The 27,170-nt window shown below is 42.4% G+C and overlaps 1 protein-coding gene across 2 annotated transcripts in view; it reads left to right on the top strand.

The window, feature by feature from the left end:
- LOC133049456 (phospholipid-transporting ATPase IB) overlaps positions 1-27,170 on the top strand; it is a 458,918-nt gene that overhangs the window by 256,444 nt on the left and 175,304 nt on the right. The gene's annotated exons all lie outside the window — the stretch shown is intronic.

Genomic DNA, 27,170 nt, shown 5'->3' with positions numbered 1-27,170 from the left:
ATCTAGTTTCGCTGGATCAAAAGTCAGACATCCATGGCTGCCTTCTGCCTTCTCTCTCCCTGATGGACAGATGGACAGGGCAAGGCCCTCTCCTCTGTGTGGCCCTCCTGCTGTCACTCACACCCTCCTCCACCCCCCAGTGGCGGGAGCCTGGGCGGCAGATGTTGGCACCTGGCGTGGTGGGCGCTGAGACGTTCCTAGGCAACCCAGCCTGGTTTTTCTTCACTGAATGGAAGGGTTTCTTGCTGGATGTCTCACGGACTCCACAGGCTTCCTGAGCTTTTGGTTCTTGCTTCTGGGACATGTGGATGTTGCTGCTTTAGCCGGGAGGATGTGGGATTGAGTGGGGAGAAAGCCAGGAACATAATTAAAAATGTCTCAATGAACGCATTGAGTCGCCAGCCTGTTTTTCAAGACGCAGATTCAGTTATAAGTGAAATACGCATGCTGGTTGGAGGGACCGGTGGGGCAGAGGTGCTGGCCCAGGGACGAGTGGAAAAGACACTTCAAGTTCCGCTCCGATGGGAGCACCAGGCACCTCGTTCCTCCTCCTTTGGAGCAGCTCTACTGTAAAGGTGTGGCCGTCACGACTAAGAGATTTCCAGACGTGTTTAGGAAAGAGGCAACAGGCAGTCACTCTGGGGAAATAGGGAAGCAATGGTCATTGTGTGTGGTGCGGGTTATTTTGTGTCTGGTTTCTCCACTCTTGGCAGAAATAATAACTGAGGCATAGATCCACTGTTTCTGATGTGGTCCCTGAAAAGGCTCAGCTCAGATCGTGGACACAGGGTTTGCTAGTGGAACTGCGGTTAACCGTTTCTTGACCAAATCATCTGATCTTTCCTGTTGAAGAGTCAGCTCAGACCTAGAGGTTTGAATCCCTCCCTCTGTAGCCAAACTCCTACCAAGTAGTTTCCCCAAGTTGCACAGGTTGTTCACTGCACAAGGCTGCCCAACCAAAGCAGCTGAAACATAGGAAAACCTAGAAGAAGGGATATGTTTTCTTACCCCTACAAAGGGCAGCCCACTTGCCTCGTCTGCTCATCTGGTGCTGCTGTGTTCAACTCCACCCTCTCTGAGTAAGGGCTTTCAGATGTTACCCATCATAAATGCTGTGGTTTCTGTCTTCTTTCTGTCCACATTCTTACAGTTCCCTTTGGGTGCTTAAAGATGTTTGCCAGCCCCCTCCCCACAGCCTTTTCTGCATCTGTAGCAGGAGTCCCTCCTGAGTGTCACTCGGGGTCACAGATAATTGGTGCTGTGGTCTGGGGCCAGGATCACTGAGGCCCTGGTGTCAGCAAGTTCCCACATGTGAGCGTGTCTCACGTGCATGTTCGTCTCTTGGAGCTGCTGGCTTCAGAAGCTTGCTCAGTAATCTGGCTTTCCTCATGATCAGCACATTACAGATAGTCTAGACTTCTTATCAGAACCGTCCCCATGAAGCCCCAACCCTGGAGCTTTCCAGAGCTTCCTTGGGGGCCCTTCTTAGTCACTGACACCTACTATCTTGGCTTTTTCCTTTAAAAAAAAAAAAAGCTTCCAGTGAGCTGACTCTGAGACGAGTACAATTTCAGTCTGTCTGAAAAATTCTGTTTGGCAGACTTTCAACTCTGAACATGCCAGGCAAGTTCCTTACATTAATATTGGCTATTGTGGCTGAGCCGCAGGGGTTAAACAGTCTTGCATAATCAGGCTTTTAAAACATTCTATATAAAATACAGTGTCTCCACTGCTCTGTGCCCAATTTTCTCCTTGGTATGGCTGGGTGATCTTCATTTTAAAATAGGAAACGAAATCCTTCCTGAGCCCAGACAGAGCACTGACTCAGACTGCATCTGCCATTGCTGCATAACCTTCATGGCATCAGTGGGTGCGCTTCAACATAATTCAAACATAGGAAAGTACTACGTGCATGCTGTTTTAGTGTATTTTGAGCTGAAAGATCAAAGATGGTATAATTTGATTTGTTCATTTGCAATCAAAAGTTTTGCATTCTAAGGGTTACCTTGTAGCTAATTATTTATGTGAGAATAAATTAAATATATTGTGTATTTTTCTTAAATGGTTTTCTTATAACTCAAGAAGAAACTCTTTGCAATAGCCAGGATGTTCTCATCTCAGATGCCCTGTGATACATGTAACTGTCACCTAAAAATACAAACTTGAAATAATTTGCCAACTAAAAAAGACATCAATACAAAGGTGTCATGCATGTACACACACGTATCTAGCCTTAGTCATTAGTAGGAGAATCATTTGTTGTTGTTTACTTGCAAAGTCATACCCAACTCTTTGTGACCCCATGGACTGTAACCCACCAGGCTCCTCTGTCCATTGGATTCTCCAGGCAAGAATACTGGAGTGGGTTGCCATTTCCTCCCCCAGGGAATCTTCCCAACCCAAGGATCAAACCCATGTCTCCTGCATTGCAGGCAGATTCTTTACCACTGAGCCACCAGGGAAGCTATCATGACTTGAATTACCAATAAAGGTGTTAGACACAGGAACCCTTGACAAGTTTGAAGAGAGTAGTTGAATTCATTCACTCATTCGTTGCCAACAATTTGGAGCACCCATGCTCTAAACTCTGTGCCAGGCAGTGGGACTGCTCAGATGTATGTTTCAGAAAGCCCATCCTGCCTGCATTAGAGATGCTTGAATGGGCAGACATCACTGTTTTAAAGTATAATTAATACACCATAATATATACCATTTCTTGGTGTACAGTTCCATGAATTAAAACAGGATTTTTATCATTAGAAACTAACTGGCGGCTTTCTGTCTGCCTCTCACAGATGATGACAAACAAAAATGTCACAGAGAGTCCTGTGGATGGAAGATGATAATGGTTGCAAAACAGTGTGGATGTATATGGTGGCACAGTGGTAAAGAACCTGCCTGCCAATGCAGGAGACAAGATGTGGGTTCGATCTCTGGGTTGGGAAGATCCCCTGGAGGAGGAAATGGCAACCCACTCCAGTGTTCTTGCCTGGACAATCCCATGGACAGAGGAGCCTGGTGGGCTACAGTCCATGGGGTCACAAAGAGTCGGACATGCATGACTGAGCACACATGTGTGAATGTGTATATTAATATCACTAAACTACACGCTTGGAAATGGTTAAGATGGTGAACTTTATGTCAATTTTGCCACAATTTTTTGCTAAAATGTTAAAGAATGTCACAAGCAAGCATTTGGCTGCTTTAGTCACATTGAGGGGAAACCAAAAAAATGCACATCAGCTTATTGAAGGCTTGAAAGACAACTTTACACTTAAGTTTTTTTCTTTCATTTATTTTTATTAGTTGAGGCTAATTACTTTACAATATTGTAGTGGTTTTTGCCATACATTGACATGAATCAAACCAAGCAGATGCTGAGTTTAATGGCTGTGACCAGATGGACCATACTTCTCAGAAGGAGAAACCTTGTCATGGGGCTGGCTTGGGAGGGGGCTGGCTTCACAAGCTGGCCAAGCAGGTGGGACCCTGATCAGCCAGTTGGAGGGGATTGTGCCCTGTGTGTCTGCATTCAGGGCAGGAAAAGAAATGGAATTTGCAGAAGCCAAGGAGGGCATGGGTGGCCACTGGAGTGGCCAGAGGAAGGGCCTGAAAACCAGACAGGAGCTTTGTTGCTCTTGGAGGCTGGGATTCGTTTTTCATTCTGGAATAGGCATGTTCCACAGTAAAAGCAGCTTCAGAAAATGTGTCTGTCAGTGTGGCAGGCAGATGGTAAGCAGAGACCTTTAACATACTTCTGTAGTTTTAACCTGGGGCGTGAATCCTGGCCATCATGATGGTGAGCAGTTGGTGGTTCCTAATACAGAGACCAACCACAACATATAGATATCGAAGTGAAAAAAAAATGGGAATTTTTATACCACTTAGAGTGAATGCCTACTTATTTTTGGCACCACATATAAGAAATTTTAATGTTTTCTTGGGGTCGTTAAATTGGTATGGGATATGGGCCAGGAAATGGGGTGCATATTAGCCTGGTGGTCTGGAAATATTATCACCAAATGAGAAATAGAGATTTAAACTATTGCATTTTGGGATCGTGGTAAAGAACCCTCCTGCCAACGCAAGTAGATGTAAGACACACAGGTTCGATTGCTGGGTTGGGAAGATCCCCTGGAGGAGGGCACGGCAATCCACTCCAGTATTCTTGCCTGGAGAATCCCATGGACAGAAGAGCCTGGCGGGCTACAGTCCATGGGGTCGCAAAGAGTTGGACATGACTGAAGTGACTTAGCACGCCCACACGGGATCCAGATGAACAAGACAGAGCCCTGGCTCTTGGAGTCAAGTGAGGGGACACAAAGAAGAGCACCCACCACTCAGACGACTTCCAGGAAGATGCTTGCAGTGAGATCTGTCAGAAGGCGTGCTTCACATCCAGGAAGGGTGGCAGCTTCCAGGTTCTAGGACGAAGCAAGTCAACACCTGAAGGATGAGGAGGGGCTGGAGGGGAGCCCACACCTGCCGTTCCCATCCCATGCCCTATTTATTCCAGCTCTGTAGAGAAGTAATACAAGTAAACAATAGGGGGAAAGTGCATTTTGTTGGGATTTTATGTTTCGGTGAGAAGGCGGCTGCAGAACTTGTTAGACGTGGGCTCAGGACCAGCTTTTCAAAGCCTAGTTGGTTGCTGCTGGTCCTTAGAGCTGGGAGTGTGTTAGCAGAAGGCGAGGGGAGGAGAAAGGGAGAAGAGCGGTCACCAAGCCAGAGAAGTCTTAGCAGTCCGGAGGGATCCCCCCACCAGATACCCAAGCACTTTGAACTTTATAAAAATAGACTCTTACTGCTTTTTACAGGTGACAATATATGCTTTTTTAATGATGTTTTCGCAGCTGCTTTACCTAAGAGGATCGTTATAAAGATCCAGCGTTCTGGAAGAAAAAAGTATTCAGCCGTGGCTGTTTTAAAAATTGAGTCTCTAACTCCATAAAATGTTTAAGCCTCCCTGGAATTAAAAAAAAAAAAAAAAAAAAGAGGCGCAAGTCCAAAAACAAAAAAAGACTTCGAGAGCTCTACGGTATGCATTATTCCAGGTGACCACATTTCCCCACCATCTGGTACTTGGGCCAAAAAAAAAAAAGAAAAAACAAAACACCCAAACCCAGCAAAGTGTCCAGCTCATCACGTCTGGTCTGCATTAAAGTTCACAGGTTCCAACTCACTTCCCTTCCTGAAGGCCTCCTGCTTCCAGAGACAGCTCCACCCAGGGCAGTACTGGGTGCTTCTCTGTCCACCAGATCGGTGGGGACGTCCAGGCACAATGAGTGACCAGCACCCAATAAACACACACTCGACTGAGCGGGTTTCAATAGCGGCCAGCCTCTAGGAAACTGTCAGGCTTCTTGGTTTTCTCTTTTGTTTGTTTTGTTTTTGTTTTTAGGATAGAAGAGAAGGTTTGCACTTTGTACTGTGTGTCTTGCCTTTTAGGAAATGCCTTTCTGGTCTAACCTTAAATCTTTCCGGGTGGAATTTTCACATGGAGAAATATCCCCTCCCAGTATTAGTTAATTCATTTTACAGTGTGTTTAATCTCGTCTTTTGAGAATGAAGTATATTGATTGCATTCTTTACACACTTTATGGGCTTACCAGGTGACTCAGTAGTAAACAATCCACCTGTCAATGCAGGAGACTAGACGTGGGTTCGATCCCTGGGTTGGGAAGATCCCCTGGAGAAGGAAATGACAAACCACTCCAGTATTCTCGCCATGGACAGAGGAGTCTGGCAGGTACAGTCCATGGTGTCACAAAGAATCGGATATGAATGAGCACATGAGTACACACACTTTCCTACTCAAACTAACTTCTATTTCAGCTGAAACTCTCAAATAGATTTTTCATTCTCAGGAAGTTGATTTTACCAGTTAGGTTTTTCATCTACTGTTTTTTTCTTGCCATTTTCCTCTGTTTGATTTGCTCTCCTGAAATGCATTTTTTTTCCTCTCCTTTCTTCTGGCAGTAGAGACTGGGTTTCCTAAAACTGTTGAAACCAGATTTCCTTTCATTTTTACAGTTAATTTTGGGATAATGTCTCGGCACAAATCCATTGTGATTCCTACCTGTCCGTGTTTATCTCTGTACACTGGGGGACACTGGGCTGAGCGGGTGTGGTGGAAGGTCCAAGATCAAGGGACTACCCTCGTGGTCCAGTGGTTAAGACTTTGCGCTTTTACTGCAGGGGACATGGATTCAGTACTTAGCTGGGAATGAAGATCCCATATGCCACACGGAACAGCCAAAAACTAATTTTTAAAAAATTTTTCTAAAAAATGGAGAATTTGATTATAGACCCAGAAGATACAAAGTGACATCAGAAGGCACCTTCTGTAGACGACGAAGTCGGCAGCGGCGAGGGGGCGGTAACAGTAACAGAGTGTATTGACTGATGATGTGTGACTCCAATGGCAGAAAAATCTTTTCCATTATAGGTTACAAGACATTGAACATAGCTCCCCGTGCTCCCTATAGTAGGTCCTTGTTGTTTACTTTATATGTAGTAGTATGTATTTGTTAATCCCAAACTCCTAATTTATCCGTCCCCGTTCCACTTTCATAACCATAAATTTTTTGCATCTGTGAGTCTATTTCTGTTCTGTAAATAAGTTTGTATTTTTTTTTTAAGATTTCACGTAGAAGTAATAGCATATGATATTTGTCTTTCTCCTGACTTCACCTAGTATGATGATTCCTAGGTCCATCCATGTTGATGCAAATGGTATTATTGCATTCTTTTTTATGGCTAATATTTCATTCTGTGTGTGTGTGCATGTTTATATACAGCAGATCTTCTTTATCCATAAATGTTTAACTTGCTTCAGTGACTTGACTGTTGTGAATGGTACTGCTATGAACATTGGGGTGCATGTATCTTTTTGAATTAGAGTTTTCAACTTTTCTGGATATATGCCCAGGAGTGAGATTGTTGGGTCGTATGGTAGCATGGCTCATAGTTTTAAAATATCTTTTATAAGCAAGTAAAATATAATTACTTATGGTAATGCAATTCATCTTTCTTTTTCTTGTACTTGAGAGTTTTCTGGCTCTGACTTTTAGTTGAAATCATTCCTATTAATAAGCACCACATTAGAAACTCGCCTTCCCTTCAGTAAAGGCCTTAAGTAGTACCTAATCTCTGCTGCATTCTGACAGCTCATTTGAGCCCTGGTATTGGTTTTCCAACAGGTGCCCTTTCCTTCTTATTTCCAAGGTCCTGGCAGACCCAGTAGACTGTTTCAAGAAAGCTCAAGAGTAATGTATATATTTTCTTGCCTGATCTTTCAAACGAAGGGAAACAAAGTAGATTAGTGCAATCAGATGCTGCCAGTACCTGCAAAGCATGCCATTAAAAGAATATTGATTAAATATTGGCCTCTTTTATCTGGGGATCATTGGATGAAGTTTATCATTGCTCCTTAACTAAGCTGCATGTTGTTCTGATAATCTCTTGTGGGACACTTGTCAATTTGAAAATTGCTTTTTCATAACATGGGCTATTAATTAGAAGCTGTTACCTCCTCATTAGCTTCACCTAATTAGTTTCCCTTATTCCTTTGAAAGTATTTATTAGTAAGGTATGCCATTCTCCTATTTCATAAGGTGTAATTTACATGCACAAAATTAATACTTTTTAGCATACAGTTCTGTGAGTCTTAACAAATGCATTGCTATTCTCGGATATAGAACAGTATCATCATTACCCAAACCTCCCTCAGCTCCCTTTGTATCAGCTTCTACCCCCACACCCAGTCCCTGGAAATGACCGGTCTGGTTTCTGATGCTATAGTTTTGCCATTCCATAGGCATATAACTGCATAGTGTGTGGTCACGCTGGCTTCTCCTTGCAGCATTATGCATTTGGGATTCATCCATGTTGTTGAGAGTGTCAGTAGTTTATTCTTTTTTATTGCCAAGTAGTATTCCTTTATGGACTTCCCTGGTAGCTCAGCTGGTAAAGAATCTGCCTGCAATGCTGGATACCTGGGTTCGATCCCTGGGTTGGGAAGATCCCCTGGAGGAGGGCATGGCAACCCACTCCAGTATTCTTGACTAAAGAATCCCACGGACAGAGGAGCCTGGTGGCCTACAGTCCATGGGGTCATGAAGAGTTGGACACAACTGAGCGACTAGGCACAGCACAGTATTCCTTTATAGGAATAGAGTTTCCCGTGGTTGGGGAGTTCTGGAAACCCAATCCCAGGGGTGGAGAACCAGGGGCCAGAAAGTCAATGAATTCCAGATAGTATCATAGTTTAAGGAAGGGCTGGAGTCAAGTTTGACTGGGATGACACTGGCCATAATAAAGCAAGATGGTGGTAGTGGACGGGTGAGTCAGCCTGGCGAATGTTGTCTGCTTAACCTCTCTGGGAAGAGAAAGACCAGAGGCCCACAGAATTGTCTCCTAGAGCCACACTTCCATCCACTGTCTGGCTGGGCACCATCACCATGGCAGCATTGGCCATGGCCAGAGGCTCCACCTGGGGGCTTTGTCTCCAGCTTGTGCCTTGCAGACTAAGCCCCAGACCACTCCCAGCCTCAGTGTCCTTCTCTGTAAAATGGCGATAAGATAGCCCATGTATCAGAAAGTTGGTGAGGATTAAGTGAAATCACCATGGAAAGCCTTTAGCCAACCACATAGCAGCCCTCACATCACATCAGCCTTTAGCATCCCTATAAGTTATTTCATATCTGATATGCTTACAGCTACACTGTGTTCACAGGCCTGAGAGCTTCTTGTCCCTGCTTCTCCCCAGAACAGGAATCTAGTTTTCTAGTCCCCCTCCCCCACAACAGGAAGCCTTCTGGGGAGGAGGCATGTCTTCCCTCAACTGCTTCTGTAGATGCTCTGCCTTGAGTGTGGCTCTGATTATATAATCCTAAACCCTGCAACTGTGGATAATCACTGTCGAGCAAAACCAAGACCAAACTGCTAGATTAACTGGAAGTTTGCTTGCTTCCCATCTGTGCATTGCTAATAATTGAGGTGCTGATACATTGTCTTCCAGTATTGTGGGCCCCTGTCCATAACTGAGAAAGAGTTCTTCTAACATTATTTGAGGTCTCATCTGCCCTGACCCAGAGTGGCCCCTGCAAATTTCATCACGTAGCCTAGACCCCTCAGTGCTTACACACTCTGCCCAAGTTACATCAGGAGCATTTAAATGAAACATTAAAACTGCATCCTCTCCTCAGTCCACTCTGCTGGACTTTGCTGGATGGAATCCACGTGAGAGGGCTTCTCCCCCAGAGTATGAGATTTGCCAGTTTCTTTCAAAGCCAGGACATTTCATGTGAACTGAAGGTCACTCTCCAGGCTGTAAAGGATCAGGATGCCTGTCTGCTTTAGAAGCCAAAATAATCCTATCTCTGGTTGCCTGCCGATCGCCTGAAAACACACCCTCCTCTCTCCTCATGTACAAACTGGGTGGGAATTGTGCTGTCAAAAAGGTAATGTCAGCACTTTCAGGTGGGTAAAGTGCTGTGTTGATCTTGGGTGTTTTCCACTTATAGTTTTAAAGCATCCGGAAGTTCTGCCAGTTACACCTGCAAAAAGGTGCTTTGAAATTCACCTGCTTTGGGCTCTCTACCATAAGAGCAGGTTACAGTGAGATACTGGTCACCAGTATGTGTTGGAATGAAAATAAAAAGTAAGTTTTCCTGGGTTCTTGTTGCTATTCTTGCTGCTGAGCACATTTTAAATCTTTAAAAGTTGGGTGCATTTGGTATAGCCTGACTTTTTTGGTGGGGGAGGAGACTTGCCAGAGAAACCAAAAGGCAGTGCTATAAAGCATTCCTGTGCTATTTGATGGGTCATAGTAAAGGCCACTGGGGTCCATTCTTATAATACTATCGTTAGCTGATGTAAAACATTTGAGGTAGTGCATTTGACTTAGTGATTCTTTCTGGAAACATTAAAAGCTCATAGTAAGTACTTGTAGTATCTTGTTACTTTATCCTCAAATGTATCTGAAAAGACTGATGGAAGACTCACCACGGCAAAGTTATACAGCAGCTGTGGGTTTTTTCTCCCACCTGAATCACACCAAACAGATGGCCCGTGTTTTAACACGGATCTCCCGGTTGCATCTTTCTCAAAGTTCCTCCCAGAATAAGCACTGCCATAGATGCACAAGAGCCATGTATATACAAATACCCTCAGAGCTTGCCTTTCCTTCCTATTTCTCTTTGTGTGGTCTGATAGGAATCTGTCTGTGATGGAAATTCCCTGGGACTCCTGCCACAGGAACCCTCACTGGATGTGTCTTCCTGCATCCCTCCTCTTGCCTTCCTCCCTCATCCCTCCTCTTATCGGCTACTTCCTATAATGACAGCCAGTACCCTGCTTCAGGCCCAAGTCTGTGCAGAGAGGAGTCATGAGTGATGATCTGCTGCTTCTCTTTTCTATCCTGTTTCTGTGGCATCTGCCACAATGTATAATCCCCCTGGTGGTATCAGCCTATATCAAAAAATGCTAATCAGTGGTTTCTAAACATTAAGCACAAATGGAAAAAAAAGAACCCTCAATTCTATTTAAAACAATTAAATCTTATTGTTGCTGATTAAGTTGGTAGAAGGAATTCTAAAGAATACAATTAAAATGATATTTAAAATCAAATTTTTCCACCTATGATGAGTTACAGAAATATTTGTCTTAAACATTAACATAAGGATATATTCAATATCCTGTGATGAACTGTAATGGAAAAGAATATCAAAAAAGAATATATATATATATGTATATATGAATCACTGCTTATAACAGAAATTAATACATTAAAAATCAACTATACTTAAAAAAGATATATTAAAAATGGACGTAAGTGTCCTAAGCTAGAGTAAGAAAAGTACTACTATGAAAGTCAATGTGAATAAACAAGACCTTCCCACTTTTGGATATGAAGAAATACGCACACATACACACAGACATTCAGATACATACATACATATGCATACATATCTATATATAATATATGACAATTAGAGGGGCTTCCCTCATAGCTCAGCTGGTAAAGAATCCACCTGCAATGTGGGAGACCTGGATTTGATCCCTGGGTTGGGAAGATCCCCTGGAGAAGGGAAAGGATACGCATTCCAGTATTCTGGCCTAGAGAATTCCATGGACTGTATAGACTATGAAAGAGTTGGACACAACTGAGCGACTTTCAAATGACAATTAAAGTATCAAAATGATTATTTACTTAGACAAGGAAATGCTGAAGATCATAAGAAAACATAAATAGGAGGAAAGAGCCTGGAAATTTTTAAAATAAGGGTGTTAAGAAGGATTTGTCATACCAGATGTTAAACATAGTATAAAAATTATAGCAATAAAAGCCACTGGGACTGTGGATGGACAGAGCAATAAAACTGGATAGAGAAAACACACACAGATCTGAATTCCAGCAGGGTCTTTGAGTCATGATGAAACTGGCATTTGAAATGAGTGGGTCCAAGATCTTGACATAAATGCTAATGGGCAACAGGGAGCCATTTGGAAAAACTATTTCAGTGGATTAGTAATTCTTTACTGTTGTCACCAAAGTTAATTCCAAATGGATTTGAGGTTGGTTGGCTGATTGGCTTAAAAAACCATTTCATGCTGTGGAAAGGCAATGCAGTCATGTGGTTCTAAGCTGTAAAACCCCATCCAAGTGAAGAATATAAACCTGCCTCTGTCTCTACTCGCTCTGCATCATTGCCCCCTGCCCTCTGAAGGGGTCCCTCATACATCTTTCTGGCATTTGTTTATGGATACTGGATTATATGATTATTCACCATTGTGTGTGTGTGCACATGCGTGCTCAGTCGTGTCTGACTCTTTGTGATCCCATGGCCCATAGCCTGCCAGGTTCCTTTTTCTAGGGGTTTTCCAGGCAAGAATACTAGAGCAGGCTGCCGTTTTCTCTTCCAGGGCATCTTCCCAACCCAGGGATTGAACCCATGTCTCTTGTGTTTCCTGCATTGGCAGGCAATTTCTTTACCACTGTGCCACCTCGGAAACTCACCATTAGGTCTTCTTTTTTTGCACAGAAGGCCACATTCTACTGACCTCTTCTGTACCCACTTTTGTGACATAATGTATCCCAAGAATCTCTCCACATAATACTAGAGGGCCTCCTCAATCTTCTTCAATAGCAGAGTGTTCAATTAGGTAAATAGCTTATTTAACCAGTCCCCTTTTGATGGGCACTTGGGTTTTTTCCAACTTCAACATTTTCCTTTAACAAATTATGCTGCAGTGTTGGATAAATTCCCAGAAGTGGGACTTCCATGTTATAGGGTGAATGCATTAATAATTTTGATAAACACTGTCATTTTCCCTTTTCAAAAAAATTTTTTTCTAGCGGCTCCTTATATATCATGGAGGTTAGTGTGTGGTATGAGTTGCAAATATTTTATTTTTCATTGTAAAAGATTGGAATCATTCTAAGCTGTTAACTGCAGGTTAGGATTCCTGAGAAGGAGACTCTGAAATGTGGTTGGCATGAGGGGTGTTTGTTAAGAAGCACCCTTGAGATCAGCATCTCTCGATGGGCGGGATGGAAGCTCCTAGAAACTATGACTCGGGCAAATGTATGTATGGGACCCTGGGTCAGATGGCTGACCAGGGGCAGAGCCAGGAGGGGACCACAGGCCCTGCTCTTGTGGGGCACAGATGCAGGCTGCTGCTTCCAAGGACAGTATCTTACAGAAAGCCCCAGCTCAGGAGACATGATTCCTAAAGAAACAAGTGGGAGGAAGCAAACAAAAGCAAAGAAGGAAGGCTTCCTTAGGAAGAGGGTGTGCAAGTGAGGCTCGGAAGTTGTAAGTAGGTCTGAATGGTTGAAAATTAGGAATAAAAGAAATGCCTAGAAATGCAGCAGGAGTGAAGGTAAGCCTCAGGTATGGGTGAGTCCCAGCATTTTAAACATAGTAGCAGTGATGTGATGAGATGTACGCTTCTGAAAGATCTTTCTGGTAGCAGTTCATGTTGATGGCTCATAACAGAGCAACAGATGCTGTTTTACACAGAGGGCGCCACCAATGTGTCTTCTAAGTCCTGTGATCGTCATACAAAGTGCCCCTGTCACTCCTGAACTAAGCCCTGGGACTGTGTTTCCCTTCCCTGATTCAGGGTGGACTGTTGTAACACGCTGCAGCAATAGATGTTTCTGAGTCCAACCTTGTACTGCTCTCCACACTCCAGTAAATTGGAGATGACTTGTCGGGGCAAGGAATAGTGGCTTTATCTGGAAAGCCAGCAGACTGAGAAGATGCTGGACTCCTGTCCCAAAGAAGCACCTTCCCCGAGTTTGATTTCAGGCTTCTTTGATATGAAAAGGGGAGGGATGTGGTTGGTTGATGCAAACTTCTTGGTGTCAGGATCCTTTATTCTTGCCATTGTCCAGGTAAGTCAGGTTATAATAGTCCTGTAAACCCTTCAACAAGACAAATTATTCTCTGGCAACTTTTTATATCCATATGAATGGAAAGTTCTATACCTTTAAAGATCAGAGTCTTGAAAATAGGCTCTCCTGTATATTTCAGGCTACAGGCAACACTCTTGACTTGTAAAAGCAAGAGAATATAAAAGTTAAGGAAACAGACCCAATGTGGAGTCAGATTTGTTCTCCCCTATTACATGGACACCAGGTGACTTCCAAGGGTAAAGCATAAAAGGATCACTACCCTTGGAAACCAGCTGTCCTGTTGTAGGAAGACCAAGGCAAAGAGTAGGGCACATAGAGCCTCAGCTGCCAGCCCCACCCCCAGCTGATGCCAGGGTAGTACAGCTTGCTTCCTGCTGAGCCTGCCAAGGGGCAGATCTGTGAGCCATATTTGCCTCGTCCTCACTTAGAGCCACTAAGTCTTGGGAGTAACTCATTAAAGAACCCCAATCACTGGGACAAATAGCTATGCCCAATTTGATTTTAATTAATGCCCCATCCAGCCAACAAGTTTCTTTTTATCTTTTGGTTCATGTTTCTTTGAGCCAGGCACTTTGGGCAATGCTGTGTTATGTGTTAATACAAACAGGTTATTCATCAAAAAGCAGCCTGGTTACAAGGGCCCCATCACCAGGAGACGTAATGATTAGGCACAGATACTCTGCCCTGTGTCCTTTCCCCCTGGACCTGCCGAGACACTGAAACCATCCGTGTCCCATTGACAGGACAGTACCAGGTCTTCCTCTTGCCGCACAAGTCTATGCAGTTGTTAAAGACTCAGGGGACCATACCTGGAACAGGGCCAATTTTACTGTATATAAATTATATCTAAAAGTAAATACAAATAAGTGGAGAGAGAGTCTACTAATTGCTTCCTGATATTTGAATCAGGTCAAACTCTGCATCTATCAGAAAGGCCTTTCATTTATATGGAACTTCTCCCCTCCTGTCCTCTTGTTGCTCTCAACATGCACGCACGTGTGCACATGCAGGCACGGACACACACATACACATAGAGTTTGTCTCTCTTTCATAATCTCACACATTTTTTGTTGTAATGTAATTGCTTTATAATTTGTATTAGTTTCTGCTGTATGATGAAGTGAATCAGCTATATGTGTATGTATATGTCTATATATATGTCTATACATACATATGTCTCCTCCCTCATGAAACTCCCTCCCACCCCACCCCCATCCTATTCATCTGGTCAGAGCCCTGAGCTGAGCTCCCTGTGTGATTCAGCAGCTTCCCACTAGGTAGCTTTTACATATGGTAATGTATATATGTCAGTGCTACTTTCTCATTTCATGCCTTCCTTCCCCCCACGTGTCCACAAGTTCATTCTGTACATCTGTGCCTCCATTCCTACCCTGCAAATAGGTTGGTTCATCAGTTCCATTTTTTAGATTCCATATATATGCATTAAAATATGGTGTTTGTTTTTCTTTTTCTTGACTTAATTCAGTCTGTATGACAGGCTCTGGGTTCATCCACATTACTTCAACTGACTCAATTTCCTTCCTTTTCATGGCTGAGTAATATTCCATTGTGTGTGTGTGTGTGTGTCTTCTTTACCATTCATCTGTCCATGTGCATCTAGGTTGCTTCCATATCCTGGCTATTGTCAGTAGTGCTGCGGTGAACATTGGGGTTCGTGTGTCTTTTTGAATTAAGGTTTTCTCTGGTTATGTGCCCACTATCTCACACACTTTCTTATAATCGTTTTTGATGTGTAGGCCTGCTAAGGCTGGTCCATGCACCCCTGCCTGGGTTTTGGTGCAGCAGACAGAGCTGTGATCAGAAGATTGATTCTATAACTTATAAAACTGGGGAACACTTGACCAAACTAAACTTTGTCTCCTTGGCCACAGCCAAAGCCTGGGAAAGTGATGCAAGCCCTTCACATGTGCATATGTGAAGAACACTAGGGAGTTTTCTCTCATACCACTTTTTCATCGTTGAGAGTTTATGTGTTTCAAAGGTTTTGGGGCAGCAATTTGTTTATGTTCCATCGGGCTATCACAACTTCATACTCCTCATTATTTTTGAGTTGTAAGAAGATAGTTAAAATGCTCATATTTCTATACATTTCCTTAACTTTCAAATATGAATACAGTAAATAATAAACCACAATTCAAAGATGCAAACACCTCCTGTGCCCACATTTAGCATATTTAGTCAATTTCTTTTCCATTCTCACTTAATGACAGCTGAAGAAATTTCTTTAGGATGGCAGATTGTCAGCACATTGACGTAGATTGCTTTAGTTGTATATTTTTGGTGGGTGTAAATGATTTTTGAGTGAGTTTTTCTCACGAATACAATAATAAGGAAAAGGATTGTTATTCCATGTACCAAACTTACAGAATTTTTTCCCCCTTTTTGTGGGGTTATGGTCAACTCAATCTGTACTTAATAACAAGTATTTTACAAAAGAAAAAGGAAATTTGGAGTTTGCTGAAAAGCATTCTCACATTTACAGAAATAGACCTGTGAGTAAATAGTAAAGAAATCATCTGAATCTTCTTGGCTGAAGACAGAGGGGAAAAAAATTAATAGTTTAGAACTGTTTCTTCTCCTTTATTATATTTTGTTACTTGGATAATGTATGAGCAAAGAAACTGATCAAAACATGGTAGACAGGGCATTTCCTTACATTTATTCATGAAACTGAACTGAAATCTGTTGTTGGCAGGACAGTATTTCCCTGATGTATCTATTTGGAGAATTATGATCTCTCTGAGATCCTGGATCCTTGACTAGGATCAGGGGCTCAACTTGTGTCTATGACCCAGTTATGATTCGAGGTTCTAGAATTTGCTCAGGAAGCAGGCTGTTTCTGCCTCCGAATGTTTGGGACCATCTCACTGGAAATGGCCATTGTGTTGCCCAAAAGCATCACCTGCCTTGACTCCTTTTAAACTGGTAAGATTTTATAGGACATGGACCCAGGGAGGTGAAAACACCATCACATGGATGAAGGTATATTTTGTGTAGCAGAGAAAGCAGTTTTAATTTTCCTTTGGAAAATATTTAACAGCCACCAGAGACCATGAATCCTTCAATAACTGCCCACAAACAGCGAAGGTTCCTTGGCAGGGTTCTTGGTGGGTCATTGGTGGAGTTTTTTTGGGTGAATCCAGGAACATCCTGCAGGATGTGGGTGCCCCATAGAACTCCAGCTCTCAGAGCCTGATCCCACCCGGGGAATCTCGGGTCTCTGACACCTGCCCACATCACCCTGACCTTCTCCTGGCTGGCTGAGCAGGAGGCTTTATCCCACCCCTTGGTGGATGGAGGCCCCGGGGCATCATCACCTCACTGGTCACAGGGATAAGAGAGTCTGGAGAGGGGACTTAAAATAACGATGATAGTGAATTGAAAAAGAATGTCAGAATGAAACTACTAAGACATACTTGCGGATACGAGTGCCATTCACAGCTTCACTTCTGACCCCGAAACTGTACATGGTGGCTGAGCTGTACCCTTGGGCTTCACCTGCATTAAATCCTTCTTTTTAGGGTGAAGTGTAGAGTGGGTGGGGAACCTTTTGATACTTTATTTGCAGTTACTGCCCCATTTTAAACCAGTATTTTAAAATGTGATGACTGTGTATTTTTAACGACCATGAGAAAGCTTCCTTAAGATAATGACATTTTTTATACCATATAAACTCAGCTCTGTAAATATATGTGCATATAAACAAGAGTAGACGGGCAAATATTAATATATCCCCATACTCACATTTGAGTAAATGTATGGGTGATTTTTCTATGTGTTTTATAGATATTTTTAAATGTCTCCTAAAATAGCATATTGATTGGCTTTATATGCAGAAAAATGTCATTTTAGTTTGTACATGTGTGAATAGATGCTCTAATGAAGAGGGTTAGGAGAAAGACAACCAGAAATTATAGCTGTCATATGTATTAAAAACAAAATCACTCCCCAAATCCACTGAAACTCAAGTAGGCCATTGCAACAAAAATTAGGCTGTGATGGGGAAAGTATCAGGGAATCTTATATTATTACATATGTTTTGCTGTCAATCATACATATTTATTTACAAACAGTTTTCCCTGAAAGATACATACTGTGAAAGTTTTTCAAAGTGATACTCACCTTGGCTGGATTTAATGAACTCTCTCTTCAGGGTCTCCAGTGGACACCAGGTAATTTACACCTCTGCATGAGTTGAGTTCTGAACACATTCAAATATAACAAGAAAAACTTGCCCTAGTGAGGGGTAAACAAAATAGCTGCGTTGTACCTATTTCAATCGTTAATTTCATCTCACTTTCATTGCAGTCAGGTATGTTGTCGTCTGTTGAGTTCTTCTATATTAATTTGCTCCTTTTTGGTTTTAAAATATGCTTGTGTATTTAAAAGTTTATGCTTGTAAGCTGGTTATAATAATAAGTGGCATGTTTATTAAAAGCTTTAATCCAAAGAAACTGAGGGACACTTTTACCTGCAACTATATAGACTATCAAGCATATATACTTATTTGGGGGGAAATTTGATGTATAGGTTGTATTAGTATAGATTGTACTTAAGTTCTGTCTTCTACTTTAGGTGCTGGAAGGGCCAAACTAGTATTATTTGATGGTTTGAGTGTGTGAAAGTAGAATCTCCAAGAGCCTATTGACTGTTTCACTACCACTTGCGATGGCACATTTTTGAAGTTTTATTTAACATCACATGCTGAATTCATAAAAATTAAACATCTTGATATTAACTATCTTTCTGCATTTCAGTGTCCTCATTACAAAATAGGACTTTCTACCCTAAATGGTAGTTGCAGCAGTTAAATAGTATTGACATGTGGGTGCTTGATAGAGTCTAAACCCCTAAACGCCCTGCCATACGAAACACAGAGTCATTCTGGCAGGCAGCTATGTGGGGCACGACAGGAGTTCGTCCCTGGAGAATCGTCTAAAGCAGGTCTGCCTCCCCAGAGGGCAGATGGAGGCTGAGCGGGAGCCTGGAGAGAGGAGTCCAGGTGAGGCGTGCTCCCAGCGCAGCTGCACCCGGGTGGACGAGGAGCTTTTGCTCTGTGTTTTTAAGGACTCAGCCCCAAGCAGCGCTCATACTCAGGGATGTCAGCTGCTCTTACAGAAGGCAGATGAAGGGCACGGCGGCAGTGTTCATTACAAAGGGTTGCCCTCCTCCTAAGAGAGCAGGACAGCGACTCTTACTCATGAAGACAAAATTCAGACCTCCCCAACAGAGCAGCCAGATCTTTGGGGAAATATAAAACGTTTTCCAAAGGAAGTGGTAAAGGTGAAATATTTTCCGATGACTCAGTATATTCCACGGTAAGTACAGTCACAGTGTGGCAGACATCTGCTGTGTGTCTCTGGGTACCATCCACTGTTTTCAGTGCTTTACATGTATTCACTTATTCCCAGATGGTGCTAGTGGTAAAGAACCCGTCTGCCAGTGCAGAAGACACAGGAAACTTGGGTTGCATCACTAGGTCGGGAAGACCCTCTGGAGGAGGGCATGGCAACCCACTCCAGTATTCTTGCCTTGGAGAATCCCATGGACAGAGGAGCCTGGTGGGCTACAGTCCATGGGGTTGCAAAGAGTTGGACATGACTGAGCAACTTAGCATGCACACACACACGCCCTATTAGACTTTCACGAAAGGTGATCCCCATTTTACATGAAGAAACCAAGGAGCATGCAGGTCAGAAGTAATGTGTTCATAGTCAAACGATGGCCAAGCCAACATTTTAAAGCAGACATACTGGTTGTAATGAATGCACACATCGCATCTGAATCTATATCTCTGAGACCAGTGAGGATAAGGAGAAGGCATCTGTGCTGATCTGGGAAGAGTGTAATAAAAACACAGGAACATGATTATAAAACCACGAACTAGATGGCAGGTCAGTCCTAAGAAGTCACACCAGAAATTATGATGCAATAGCTTGAATCCGGTCCAGATGTCTGATAGAATCCTTTTCCTGGAGTTTTCAGAAATCCTGCATATGATTTCAGGTGCAGCTACTTATTTTGACGTTAAAGGAGTTATATGGCAGGTTCCCGAACACCTGGAGGCACTACATGGATTCCTTTTTCCTAAAAAGCTGTCCCTTGGGAGGAAACGGCTGACCTGAGACGTGGAGCTCTCTCTCACAAAGGATGTGTGTGTCTCACATTGAAGGAGGACTTCAGCTGTTGCAGCTGGACTGAGCTTTTCCGTCTCAGTCCTGACTTCAGCCTGCCACACATCTCCATCCTTCCTTGGAAAACTTGACCTTTGTGAAATTCTCAGTGAGCAGCGGTGAGAGAATCCACGGGGCGTCGGTAGGATATGGTTTCAGCAGCAGAAAGGGGCTTGTGATTCGAAGACCTCCCTTCAAAGCAGTTACTTGCCCACTCTGTGCTGATTCCAGGAAGAAGCAGCAGAAAGCATCTTTCTGGGTCAAGAATCACTGAGACCCTCAGCAAAAGTCTTCCATTCAGACACAGAAGCAAACTCTGAGCCTAACCTTGCTTGGTTCTCTGAGGTTTGTCTGTAGAATACACTGGACTATTGTCAGAATAAGATGGCTTCAGTTGCAACCAGAAAAGAGCCTGCCTGTGAAAGAGAATTAAAGTGTGCTTGGAGGAGGGTGCGGGGGGGGGGGGGGGGGGGCTCCACCTCTGAGCTCTGCCTCCTCTTCAGGTTCCCCTGGAATCTGCGCCCCCTCTCCTGCGGACAGCTGTGGAGCCCATGGCATCTCTCTCTTTAAGGCATTTTCTGTGCTTGGTGGGCTGTCCAGACACACTCACCTGGAGTGGGTTAGCGTTCTGACCCAAATGAAATGCCCCTTGTCTCCCAGCTTCCAGCCAGATCATCTCCAGCTTTGGGATTGCTTCATCACTCCAGCCCAGCAGCCACACACATCAGTCTTCTGGAAGCTCACATGGGTAAACTCTAATCACTGCTGCTGTTAAAAATCTACCTCCTATGTCCCTGTCTGTGGGTGGTTCTCTCATGAAGGTGGCCAGGATGATCGGGGAGGAAGTGCTGCTAAATCTTCTTCCTCCTTCTTCCCGGAGGACTGGGGCTTGCTTTTGGAGAATTTTTCAGTATGCCTTGAAACTTGAAGATTGTTAAGTGATTGGATGTGAACGGATATTACTAGACAAACTTAAATATTAAAAATGTGATCTGTGTGGTAACCTACATTAATGAGAGAGTCATCATCTGGATACTAGATGTTAAAAACACGTTTTTCTTTAGAGACGCCTCCCATGATTGTTAAAAATAGGTGTATGTTCTCTTAGAACTTGTCTTTACAAACACACATGGTGAGTAACTGAGGTGGAACAAGTGATCAGTATTCAGTCAGGGAGGCTCAGTTCCCACAGGCAGCTTCGCAGAGACCTTGGAGGTCGACAGCTCTGTTCTGGTTCCCCATCCCCTGGGAGCAGACAGGCGCAGTGAGAGATGGGGTGATGAACGCCCTGTCACCACGTGCCAACTTCCACAAAATAAACACATCGAATGACATAATGTCCTTTGCAGCAACATGGATGGGCCCAGAGATGATCATGTGAGGTGAAGTAAATCAGAAAGAGAAAGACAAATACCATATGATAGTACTTATATGTGGAATCTAAGAAGACGACACAATGAACTTATATTACAAACCAGAAACAGACCTACAGACATAGAAAACAAGCTTCTGGTTACCAAAGGGGAAAGGGGTGGGGGAGGGATAAATTAGGAATTTGGAGTTAGCAGATGAAAAAGTGAAAATGTTAATTACTCAGTCCTGGCCAACTCTTTGCAATCCTATGGACAGTAGCCCGCCAGGCTCCTCTGTCCATGAGATTCTCCAGGCAAGAATACTGGAGTGGGTAACCATTCCATTCTCCAGGGGATCTTCTGAACCCGGGGATCGAACCCCAGTCTCCTCCAGATTCTTTACCATCTGAGCCACCAAGGAAGCCCATTATATATAAAACAAACAATAAAGGCCTACTGTATAGCATAGGGAATTATATTCAATATTTTGTAATAAACTATAATGGAAAAGAATACCAAAAAAAAAATGCACATATATCTGGATCACTTTGCTGTACATTTGAAACTAACATAGCATTGTAAATTAAGTATACTTCAATTAAAAATAAAAAATAAGCTAACAAATCAATCAGTATCTCTCTTAGGAGATATGAATTGCATGGTTTTTTTTTCTTTTTCATTTATTTTTGTTAGTTGGAGGCTAATTACTTTACAATATTGTAGTGGGTTTTGTCATACATTGACATGAATCAGCCATGGAGTTACATGTATTCCCCATCCCGATCCCCCCTCCCACCTCCCTCTCTATCCAGTCCCTCTGGGTCTTCCCAATGCACCAGGCCTGAGCACTTGTCTCATGCATCCCACCTGGGCTGGTGATCTGTTTCACCATAGATAATATACATGTTTCGATGCTGTTCTCTCGAAACATCCCACCCTCGCCTTCTCCCACAGAGTCCAAAAGTCTGTTCTGTACATCTGTGTCTCTTTTTCTGTTTTGCATATAGGGTTATCGTTACCATCTTTCTAAATTCCATATATATGTGTTAGTATGCTGTAATGTTCTTTATCTTTCTGGCTTACTTCACTCTGTATAATGGCTCCAGTTTCATCCATCTCATTAGAACTGATTCAAATGAATCCTTTTTAATGGCTGGGTAATATTCCATGGTGTATATGTACCACAGCTTCCTTATCCATTCATCTGCTGATGGGCATCTAGGTTGCTTCCATGTCCTGGCTATTATAAACAGTGCTGTGATGAACATTGGGGTGCACGTGTCTCTTTCAGACCTGGTTTCCTCGGTGTGTATGCCCAGGAGTAGTATTGCTGGGTCATATGGCAGTTCTATTTCCAGTTTTTTTAAGAAATCTCCACACTGTTTTCCATAGTGGCTGTACTAGTTTGCATTCCCACCAACAGTGTAAGAGGGTTCCCTTTTCTCCACACCCTCTCCAGTATTTATTGCTTGTAGACTTTTGGATAGCAGCCATCCTGACTGGCGTGTAATGGTACCTCATTGTGGTTTTGATTTGCATTTCTCTGATAATGAGTGATGTTGAGCATCTTTTCATGTGTTTGTTAGCCATCTGTATGTCTTCTTTGGAGAAATGTCTGTTTAGTTCTTTGGCCCATTTTTTGATTGGGTCATTTATTTTTCTGGAATTGAGATGTAGGTTTTAACTGAAAAAAAAAAATGCAGTAACCCCAAGTGAACTTCCTTTCCTACACAAAATATATGGAGATGGTAAACGTTTATTGTCCTTTTCTCATGAAAACGGCAGATTGTGAAGCAACAGAAGACATAACCACTGTGTGTGCCCGTCCTGATTTTATTTGTAAAGTAGAAGGCTTAGATGTTGGATATTAACTTAGCAGGAGAGAAATCTGAAAATCAACTTATTTTTAGTTTTGTCGTAAAAATAAACCTCCAGCCTTCCACCTGGAAATTTTTTCTCCTCCAGTTGCGAGGAAGAGAAATGATGTTCTGTTTCCCTTTGATTCTTGCGTCCCTTTCAGTGGTTACTGCCTTGCTAGGCATGCAAGTTGTCATAACCATGTAGTGTAAACGTACATGAAGTGATGAAATACTCCTGCAGAAAGGGAGGGTGTTGTGTTGTCCTAATGAAAACTAATTTGTTTTGCTTTGGAAAGACTCAAAGGTGGGGGTTTGCTTTAAAGCTAATTAGATAGGAGTAAAACAACTGAAAAACCGGTGGATTTAAAAAAATATCATGAAGGATTTACACCCAAACTGCCTTGCATGTTTTCTCTTTACCTAAAAAAAAAAAATGACTCTGGGCATTTTGTAACTTACAGTTTGGACATCTTGTAGTGTCTGTGTGTGATGGAGAAGACAGAACTTTGTCTTGGAGAGGAGTTCCTACCAGCAGAATCACGTTTAGTGAACAGATTTACGTTTATATATTCTCAGCTGAACAAAATATTTATGTATTGGGTTTGATTCATTTTTTATTAACTTACTGCAGATCTCAGGCAAACCAGATGACAGGATTGTAACAGATTGCTAAAATGAGTTTCATAATATAATTGAAACTGAATATTAAAATTATAATTCAGTCTTTGGGAGAACAATTAAATCACACAGTCATTTAATGGAGGCTCTTTGATGTCAATTTAAGGAATTTGTTGTTCAGTCACTAAGTCATGTCTGACTCTTTGCAATGTGATGGACTGCAGCATGCCAGGCTCTCCTGTCCTTCACTGTCTCCCAGAGTTTGATCAAACCTATGTCCATTGAGTCAGTAATGCTATCTAACCATCTTGTTCTCTTCTGCCACCCCCTTCTCCTCCTGCCCTCAATCTTTCCCAGCATCAGGGTCTTTTCCAGTGAGTTGACTTTTTGCATCAAGTAGCCAAAGTATTGGAGCCTCAGTTTCAGCATCAGTCCTTCCAATGAATATTCAGGGTTGATTTCCTTTAGGTTTGACAGGTTTGATCTCCTTATTGTCCAAGGGGTTCTCAAGAGTCTTCTCTAAGGAATATCCCATAGTATATAAGTATATATATATGTATATTCTTAAATAGGATATTTGTAGAGACTTGGCCCACATGTGGACTTTTTTTAGCTACAGTCATTTAATAAATATCGCACAGATGACATAAGCTGCCTTGCTCTCGTGCATTTGTCTAAATGAGCCTCTCAACCCAAATGCCCCTTGCCTCTTTGCTACATTTGAGTATTGAAATGCTGCATATCCTTTCAAAACCAGATCCAGTATCACCTTTACCTGCAGGCTCTTCTAGGTTCTCCATGTGATGCTACAGCGGACCCGTGAAACTTGTCTGTGGCTGGTACCTCAGGTTATTACCTACTCTTTGCCTTAGCTGGGGTTGGTCCCAGTACTGTGTTTTCCAGAAGTGTGTTACAGGCGATGCATCTGAGAACATACTTGCACTTGGGTGTAGGTTTGTCTGCACCCACGACCACATCTCCAGTTTTCCTGAAACACTGTCTTTAGCGCTTTTGCTTAACTCCCATTTAAGAGAAATACTGTGAAGAGCAGCGTGAACTTAGGTATTGGAAGAGACAGCAAATGATCAGAGCAAGCATGAACAGATCCAGCTCTTGAGAAAAAACACATTAATAATATTCTGCCGCTGAAGTGATGCCTTGCATGTATAGAGCACTGTGTACTTTAGCAAAATGTTTTGCTTAAACTTCAAGAGCCTTTTAGTGTTTGCCAGGAGATTTTTAAATGCTTGTATGCATTTATCATCATTTTCTGGGAGTGAGGGGGTGCTGTGAGGAAGGGTCGCTTTGATGATATTAACAGGATTCTGGGCTAGGAAGTAGTGTTAGTAAAAATTACAATATGTATTGAAAGTGTGAAGATAGAAATAAGTGGTGCCTGCTTGAAAAACTGTAAAACTTAGAACCTACAAGGAATGAGGAAGCTCATTTTAACTCTGAAGTAGCATCTCCATATGTTTTGGAGTTTAATTTTCTCTGATATTAGCCAATTCCATGTAATGAGTTTTAGCTTTGCAATTGTATTGATCTCACAACTCAATAGAGAAAATGGTTGTGTCTGCATTTATAGTGCTAGTGAGTGGGGCTAGTTTTCCTTGATAGATGGGGGCCCCATTGTCATGCTGTCTGTAAACACATTCTAAATCTAAAAGTATCTTTAAAAGTGAGCTCCCCCCGCCTTTTTTTTTCTTTTAAGACGGGGTTTCGGTTGGGCAGGTATTTTGCTCTAAAGGTGCTCTTTAGGAAGTCTGCACTTGGTGTGGCCTGGCTGCCCAGCTGACACAGACTGGATTTGGTCGCCCTGCAAAGACTTCTTGACTCAAGTTGTGCAGAAAAAATGATTTCTGTGAACCTGAAGTCACAGCCCCAGGGGACTTCTAGTATAAAGAAAAGGCAGAGGCTTGTTGAGGTTTATGAAGCTTGTTTAGGAGAAAAATGAGGTGTTAGACACAGCCACCAAATTTTCAGCATCAATTAATAGTGCTGAAACACTCAGGTCTTGGGTCCAAAATATAACCATTTCCAACTCACCAATATTAACCATTTGGTTGCCAGCTTCTGGTTTCTTGATTGTTACTTTTTAGTGCATGTGTTTTAGATACTCGGCTAAGAGTTTTGTTAAAATATCTTTTCTGGGAATTCCCAGGTGGGCCAGTGGCTAAGACTCTGTGCTCCTGATACAGGGGGGCTGGGTTCAATCCCTGGTTAGGGAACTAGATCCCACATGCCACAACTAAGACTCTATGTAGCCAAATAAATAAAAATAAATGTTAAAAAAAAAAATCTTTTCTTGTTTAAATTCTCATGTCCTACAAATTCTGACTTTGCTTTAGAGATAGATACTTAGAGATTGCTTACTTTTTTCTTATTTACCCTTATTTAAGAGTAGGGAGGTAATATATCTTTGATTTGATTACAGAAATCTGTAATATGTATAATTTATTCCAAAGCAAAGATTGCTTTTTAAATTTCCGCATGCTTGGGACCTAAAACTGTGCCTATTGGTGGAATTTCTGTCCATATTTCACATTGAAAACCATACTGGCATTTCAGAAATTAAGTACAAACTGTTCTTATAAAATGGCATGCAGCATATAATTTTGAAAATGTGGAAATATTTAAGTTACTGTCTTGATGAAGGCTATAGCTATTACAGCATTTTTCTTTAACTACAGAAGAAGGTCTATTTACAGGAAGAGGCAAAAGAGCCAAAGCTCTGGTAGAGGCTCGACGTCTGGGAGTAGTGGTGGAAAAAAAATAGAGCCAACACCCACCAAAGCCTCTGACAACCTCAAACCTACTTCCTGTCTCTGTGGATTTGCCTCTTCGGGACGCTTTATTATGTAGGTGTAAAAAGTCCATACGTGGCATTTTGTGTCTGGCTTTTTTGGGTCAGCATGAGGCATTCAAGGGTTTTCCATGTTGTAGCAGGTGTCAGGACTTCATTTCTTTCTGTGGCAAGTACTACACCATTGTACGGATAGATCAAATTTTATGTATCCACTTGTTAATTGATAGATATTTGAAATGTTTCTACCTTTGGTCTATTATGAATAATACTCCTGTGGACTTTCATATACAAGTATTTTGTACAGACATGTCTTTTCAGTTCCCTTGGTGTATACTAGGAATGGAGTTGTTGAGTTGTGTATACAATTGAGACAGAGAAAGACAATAACTCTATGTTAACATTTTGAGGAATGGCCAAATTGTTCTCCAAATTAGCTGCACCATTTTTCATTCTCACCAGCAATGTCCAGGGATTCCAATATCTCCATACCCCCACCAACACTTGTTACCACCCTCCTTTTTAGTTATGGTGATCCCAGTGGATGTGCAGTACATCAGTCTGGTTTTGATTTCCATTTCCCTTCCCTGGTGGCTCAGATGGTAAAGAATCTGCCTGCAGTGTGGGAAACCAGGGTTCAATCCCTGGGTCAGAAAGATCCCCTGGAGAAGGGAGAAGGTCAGAAAGATCCCCCCAGTCCATTATTCTTGCCTTGGAATTTCCTCCCATTCTGTGAGTTGTCTTTTCACCTTCTTGATGGTATCCTTTGAGGTATAAAAGTTTCTAATTTTCACAAAGCCCAATTTATCTTTTTCTTATTTGTTCTTGTTTTCGGTGTCAGATATACAAGCAACTAGACTTTCCCTGATGATTCAGATGATCCGCCTGCAATACGGCATACCCGGGTTTGATTCC

The sequence above is a fragment of the Dama dama genome, chromosome 30 (assembly GCF_033118175.1).
Source record: "Dama dama isolate Ldn47 chromosome 30, ASM3311817v1, whole genome shotgun sequence".
In the NCBI taxonomy this organism is placed as follows: Eukaryota; Metazoa; Chordata; class Mammalia; order Artiodactyla; family Cervidae; genus Dama; species Dama dama.
This window is presented reverse-complemented; position numbering and strand designations above follow the sequence as displayed.